The 7,354-nt window shown below is 42.4% G+C and overlaps 1 protein-coding gene across 16 annotated transcripts in view; it reads right to left on the minus strand.

The window, feature by feature from the left end:
* The window catches only part of LOC136477176 (uncharacterized), a 21,325-nt gene extending 19,313 nt beyond the window's left edge, over positions 1-2,012 (minus strand). For 14 of the 16 annotated variants that reach the window (XR_010763892.1, XR_010763901.1, XR_010763902.1 and 11 more), the window contains exon 1: positions 1,772-2,012. The gene's annotated coding sequence lies outside the window, so the exon portion shown is untranslated. Of the gene's footprint in view, positions 1-192; positions 268-1,771 lie in introns of all 16 variants that reach the window. The other 2 variants (XR_010763903.1, XR_010763894.1) reach the window with 2 other exon arrangements.
* Between the last annotated feature and the right edge of the window lie 5,342 nt (positions 2,013-7,354).

Consider the following 7,354-nt stretch of genomic DNA (forward strand, 5'->3'; position numbering starts at 1 on the left):
ACTCACACTAGTTATGAGTCAAGGCAAAGCATCCAACAGATCAATTTACCAAACCTACCCACCCCACAGCCCACACTGCCCCACGCCCCCACCCAACCCCCACAACCCTCCAAACTAGTGACCATAAAGGCACTAAGCAAGAGACTGCTATTGTTATATCAGATTGGCAAAAAAAACATCAAGGTACCCCACCAATTCATGACTGAGAAGACAAGGTATAAGAGTCCATCTCATATTTCACATGATCTGATGCATGGCCAATATTTCCTGACATGGAAATTATACATGTGTTTAGGTTATACCAAGACCAAATTATGAAACAAATGTGCAAACTCTCTAATAATGAATATGCAATGCACTTCATATTATAATGTAAAATATTTACATTATGATATATACTTCAAAAGTACACTCCTAACCTTAATAATACTCTTTTAACTAAGTTAAAAAATGCGGCAAGTCCTTAATGAGAGTAGTCATCCGATATAGCATATGTTACCCAGTATCCCAGAACTCAAACTTGTGAATCGATGTAAACTGTCATAATTCATAAAGCTTGATCATAGTCATCAATAGTGTGTTCATACAAAACATCTACTTGTTTCTTGATGTTATTGGTGTTCAATAACATACTTTGACCAAAAAAAAAAAGGAATGCAATGTATTATGGTCTGAACAATTTATGTGATGATGAAGATTATTCCATCGTATGGGATATCATGATATTATTTTTGATCAAACGATCATAAACTAAACTTCAATTAACTTTGTAAAACATGCTGGGTGTAAATGCATGTATCTTATTGCAATGCATAGTATAAAAACAAGCAATCGATCTTCTTTAAGAAATGTGTTAGGTACAAATAAAAATGAGGGATGTATGTGCCAATATTCCTAGGTTCCAGAGTGATATGCTACATCCTTTATATTCCATGTACTTAAGATATTTTGATTGGAAACAAAAAAATCCTACTTAGAGAAAAATATACCTAGACGTAGAGGCCCAATACTGTAAGTGAAACAAGTACTGTAAGTGAAACAAGTATATTATCGCTTGAAAGAGTTTCTTCAGCCCATATTGCAACCTTCAGATTGTGCTGATAAAATTTGCCATTATAGTCTCACATTTCCCTACCTGGAGTCCCGAACACAAATTCTACAATCTTTGTGGGTAAGGGAACAGAAGCACAAAACTGTTGCGCAATTATCCAACTATATGTTGGCACCAGTAAAACCTTACAACAGCTTTTTGAGGATCCAAATATGTAGCATAAGCGCAGCAAGAGACCTCATGATTCTAACAAACACCTACACCCTAAAATTTTAGGGAAAAGGGATGAAATGAGGAGAGAATATATATGCAGAGCCACAGCCGACCAAATGAAGCAAAGTTTCCTCGCGACAAAATCGATGAATCACATACGCCCTGAGCAACATTTTCACTTCCCCAAGTCCCCACCTACGAGTTCCCTAGTTCCCTCCTATACGAACACCAAAACTGCAGAACTACATCCTGTTTTACCCGATCCATCGCACCGGATGACATCAAGCAAACTGCAATGCATCTATGGATCCAGTTCCAAGCTCCACACACTACTGATCCAGTTCCAAGCTCCGTACACTACAAGAACCACAAAAACCAAAACCACAGCGGGCACGAGGGGGGGCAGGCCGGTGTCACCAAGACACCAACCACACAAGACCGCTCGAACTGTAAGCGGAATTCAACCAATCGTAAATCGTAAGCAGAAGCGGAGTCAGTTGAGCTTACCTGGACGGATCGACTCCTTGCTTCATCGCGAGGGCACTCCGCTAAACCCTAGATCAGGTGAGCTCGGCAGTCGACAGGTGGGGTGGCGGACGGGGAGGCCTGCAGCCAGAGGATACAGCATAATTTGCCAGGATTAAATAAGCAGCGGTCGGGCGCACCGGCGCAGCCGCTGCGGCCTCCGCTGTTTACCGGATTCGACTTCGAGGCGCTGCTGATTCAGAACGGCAACTGCTGGGATTTCTTTTTTAACAAAAGGACCTGCCGACTTCTGGTTTCTTCAACAGGCAACAGCTTCTCCACGACCCGGCTAATTAGCTCAAAGAAACCAACTAATAGCTAATTACTTCCTCCATTCTGAATTATAAGATGTTTAGCTTTTCTAAATTTATGTTTTTTACTATACACTTAGATATACACTACGGCTACATACACGTATATCTAGAAAACTAAAACGTCTTGTAATTTGGAACGGATGAAGTATTAATTAAAACTAATAGCTAATTATTAGCTACCCTCCGTTCTAAATTATAAGTCGATTTGACTTATAAGCGACTTATAATTTAGAACAGAGGGAGTAGTAGGTAAGACGTCAGGTAGGCTTATTAGCTGAGCATCTAAACATGTTCTTAGGAAAGTTTTATTTGCATTTAATAAACTGTCACATAAGTATTTTTTATAATGTGGCAACATTTTTAATAAGAAATAGAAGATGTGAGTTTTATGGGATGAAACTCTCTTGGCACGATTATTAACTCTCTATGAGTCATGAAATTAAATGTCTATGAAACCGTAGAATTAAAAATTTCTATTGAGAGTGGGTATTTCAACCATGTTTTATTTTGTTCTATATGGCATGACAGTTTTGGAAACAAAGCTATGAAACTTCTCACTAAAATTGGCCTTAGCAAATTTTTAGCAGCTAAGAGCATCTCCAGCGGGACTATGGACGAATTTATTAGAATTCTGCCATTCTCACAACTAGATTCTGTTGGTTTACGATCCTACAAAAGAGACTCGCTATATTTTTGTTATAAAACGAGGCCATCACGTTAGGATACCTTTTCGTAATTTTTTATCTATTTAATGTTGCTACCCATGAAAACACTCTTTTCTATTTCGTAAATGCCCCTGCCTCTTTAGTTGACGGACAAAACAACACTCGAAGACTCCACTTTCTTCTTCGTCGCGGTGAGAGCGCATAACATGCTCCCATGGGCGCCATTAGTGCTGCTTACCCCTCGCCACCATTGCCTTCCACACACCATTGTCAGTTTGTCACCCCTATTATCTTCTTAGTCTTCCTCGGCGGCATGCATTGCTGCTACTAGGGTGGGATTTGGGGCTGACGTTGCAGATGGGAGGCAGCCGACAACGTGGAATTTGGGGCGATGAGGGTGGTAGGTGCAGCGGTGGTGACAACGACGATGGTGGCAGGCAAAGCTATGATGCGGAAGAAGTGCACTGGCCACTCACGTTTGATTCGTTTATGCGGATGAAATGACTTTTCACAGGAATTTTAGGCTAAAGGGGCAGGGGCGTTTATGGTGTAGAAAGACTATTCCATGGACATCAACATTAAACTTATAAAAATTGAGAAAATGCATTTTAGCATGATAGCCGCGTTTCATAATAGCAATCAAGCAAATCTCATTTGTAGGATGGCAAACAAGCGAAACCCAATTACACGAATGACAGAATTCCAATAAAGTCCTACCCAATAGGCCCCATACTCTATTTTTGAGTAGCGAAGCCAAAAAAACACCTTTAGCAAACTACCTACTAGGTCACCCAAATTTGTTGGCCCCGAAATCCTTCCTTCATTACCCATTCCTATTAGGCCAACAAGTGCCTACCCATTTTCTATATTGGTAGTTTTCCACCCACCTGCCTGACCCCCACACGCCGCTGCTAAAAGCCCTATGTTTGGTTTTGTTAATTGAGTGACAACCAGTGGACTAATGCTTTCAATTGAGTTGTGATTGAGGGTCCTTATCAGGATGGTGAGCAAGGCTAGGAGATGGTTGATAAGTGATCAAGCCACATGGAGCAAGCTCACTTGGAGAGAAGAAGAGATGAAAAAAGCCTGAAGGCAAAGGTATACGCTAAGGGATATCATTTCGCCTATCGAGACGCAATATAGTGTTTGGTTGGATTCAGAATAGATAGTCGCACTATTGAGAGGGGAACTCTAATGCAAAATAGTTATCTAAGTGCCACTAGGTGTGAACTAACTTTGCAAATGCATTGGATCTAGTGATGCGATGAGATGCAAGTGAAAATTGTTTTTAAAAAGCTAACTCGGTGTCTAAGGTAAAGATGTTCGTGTTTGAACATATTAGAGTTAGCAAATTTGTGACACTTGTGAAAATAGACTTGGTGCTGAAAATCGGCGCCACCAGAAAGGTCTTGTGCCCCCTTGGGGTGAGCACTAGAAGAAGCAGTGCGGTGTAGGCTATTAATAATGGCTAGGGTTTGCCATTAAATTTATCTAGTGGTACACTATGACAGAGCATCGGAACATGCGCTAGAACTGTTCATCGAACGAGAGTTTTAAACCGTGCACCGGAGTTTCACAGTAACCCCCTGGAGTTCTCTAGTGCATGACCTGAGAGTCAGCCTGGGCATTCAGCTAACCGAAACCGATCGGTTCGGTTCTTCAGTTTTTACTGAAATTTGGTTATCTGAGAAACAGGGACCGATCAGTTATTCTGAAAACTTGGAACCGAGCAAATTGGGTTTCGGTTCTTTCAGATCGGTTCTGGTTATAACCGAAAAAGCCGAGTACATATCAGCACAGAGAAAAAAAGAAAAAAAGGGGAAAAAGGAAAAATGGATGTGGTGAGGGGCGCTGCTGTCACCTCCGTGACCTCGTCTAGTGGAGCAACGAGCGACCATGGCCGCGCTGATAGTTGCTGCCGCTGGACCATGGAAGATTGGCCCACCGTCGTCAGATCTTACCGCCGCTGCTAGACCTTAGCTAGACGCGTCGCCGCTGGACTATGGAAGGACGCACCGCCGTTGTCGGATCTTGGAAGGACGCTCTGCCTCCGCTGGATCTTAGAAGTTGAGCCACCGCCGCTGGATCTTGGAAGGCCAAGCGGTCGTCGAGGGGACCACGGGGGGAGGGGGACAGGAGGACGACCATGGGGCATCGCGAACTCACGCTCAAGGATGCTAGGTGCAGCATCGCAAACTCGCCCTAATGCGGGGGAGGGGGTAGTGGCAATAGGAGAGGTGGGGAGAGGGCTGGCTAGGGTTTTGAGAGTAATATATACTACTAAGTCCAAGTGGGCTATGGGTTGTAATTCTGCTTCTTGGGCCTCTTTGAGTATCTCGATCAATACGGTTATTTTGGTTAACCGAGAGTCAGAACCGAATTAACCTAGTAAAATTTGGTTCCTAGAAACTAAGAACTGAACTAGTAACCGAATATTTCAGTTTCGGTTAGTTTGGTTTTGGTTCTAGTTGAAAGGTCATTGTTTGGTTTTGGTAATTGACTGATAACCTAGGTGGACTATTGTGTTTAAATGTGAGATACATAGGTGATTAGTCCATAGGTACACTTGTCTGAGCAACTCATGCCATGATGGTGAAGATGGCTTGGATTTGTTGCAAGGCTCACACTTGTGATGAAGGAGCTCATTGCATATGAGACATGACATTGAGTCATGTGACTAAGGTGGAGAAGATCAAGACAAGACTTGACTCGATGGATCGGTTGCAAGTGTGAAGGGCAAGTTGAGTGATGACTTAGCGCCGATGGACCGAAGCAATGGTGAAGAGCAAGTGAGGTCAAGATCAATGAACCAATACGGTCACGTGATGATATGAAGGGGATCATATCATTTTATGATTGGTTGGTGCATGTGTTGCATCAACACCGAAGGAGATGGAATGGAATGATGTTGGTATTTATTAACACACACAGATAAATCCGTAAGCGCACGGATACCGCTGTAGCTTTCACCTAGAGGTATTCCACATATTGTATCCATAGGGAAACATGTGAGACTAACTACAGTCCAACTTAACTAGGGGGAGCAACAAGATTAAGATAAATAGGAGCGTAGAGTGGATAACTAAGGTTCTCTAGTTCTGACTTGGGTAAGCTTATGTCTTCTACTATTCAACTAGGGACATTACTAGGGAAAGACACCAGCAGAGAATGCTTTCCTTCGCAACCGCGTCCTATGTGCGCCTACAGATGGGAGGTGGACTACAAAGGATCAACGAAGCTATATAGTACAGGCTATATAGAACTTATGTCACTCACGCGATTTACCACCTTCCGGAATGCAGGGTGCATCCATGATTAACCCAAGTCTAAGCACTACGCTTACACTTACGATTAATACTTTACTCCCCCTATGTAGAGAACAAAGCACTCAAAAGAGTTGCAAACCTGATAAACAATATAAACAAGATGCTTACTTGAATCAGAAGTTAATTACTAGAGAAATCTCGGAAGCAAGCTCAGGTAAAACTTGAATCCGCCAAGGTACAAGCCATAGAGAGAGCACCGATAGGCCGATACATCCACCAAACTCTTCCCTCACTCTCTATCTCACTATTTCTATTTATAAGACTAGATCCTATGTAGGACTAATCTTCTCTTGATAGCTGGCTCTGATCCTCATGATATGAATTAGGGTTTCAGGGATGCCTCTGGGAGGGGGGTACAAGGCCGTTTATATAGGCCAGAGCATCCATCATTAGCCCTTGGATCAAACCGACTTAAAGGACGATGTAGATACAACCTAGGAGGCGGTGGAGAACCAACTTAGCAACGAGGGGCTGACTGGTGGACCCCATTGGCTGGGCGGCCTACATGTGGGGCCGAGCGGCCCCACATGTCAGTGTCTCAGGCTTCACTTCGGTGGGGAACCTCCTAGAGTCTTCTAGAGTCTTCTCACGTCGGTTTCACTACGGAATTACGTGATTTCCTTTGACGAATAGGTCTCCCTTGGTGGTTTTCTAAATAAACCCTGCTGAAAACACAGATTCACCAAAACTCATAAAATTTATTAGTTTAGACCCATATACCTATGTTTGGTGATGGAATTAAGTATATATGCGGGTTATGTTAACGGTTTATAATTGATGTTAGTGACCATCAACTAGCTCCCCCAAGCTTAACCTTTGCCAATTCCTGAGCAAAGCTAAACTCAGTAATAGATCAAGAGTTGCTACAATGCTTTCACACCTCCAAAGTACACATGCATTCAATCAAAAATTCTCCTCTAGATAAACAGATCTGACTTTCAAACTTACCCATATTACCTTCAACCATGAGGCTTCTTAGCCTTCACTTAGATCTTGAGCAATTGAAAGACAGAACGATCAAGTCAAGCACTATGTCTCAAGCTCTTTGTTCCACCATTGTTTCAGAGTTTTTATAAGTTTTCAAAATAAAACTCAGAGATTCCATTATATGACATTCTCAAGTCTCTCAATATATGTGGTATTTATGGATCCTCACCAAGGCAATGAAAATGTCATGCCTTTTTCTCTTCCTACCACTAAGGCTTATGTGGAGTTCATAGGTAGAGAGAAAGCTAGAGCATACTTGCAATGCTTATATTG

The sequence above is a fragment of the Miscanthus floridulus genome, chromosome 8, assembly GCF_019320115.1.
Source record: "Miscanthus floridulus cultivar M001 chromosome 8, ASM1932011v1, whole genome shotgun sequence".
In the NCBI taxonomy this organism is placed as follows: Eukaryota; Viridiplantae; Streptophyta; class Magnoliopsida; order Poales; family Poaceae; genus Miscanthus; species Miscanthus floridulus.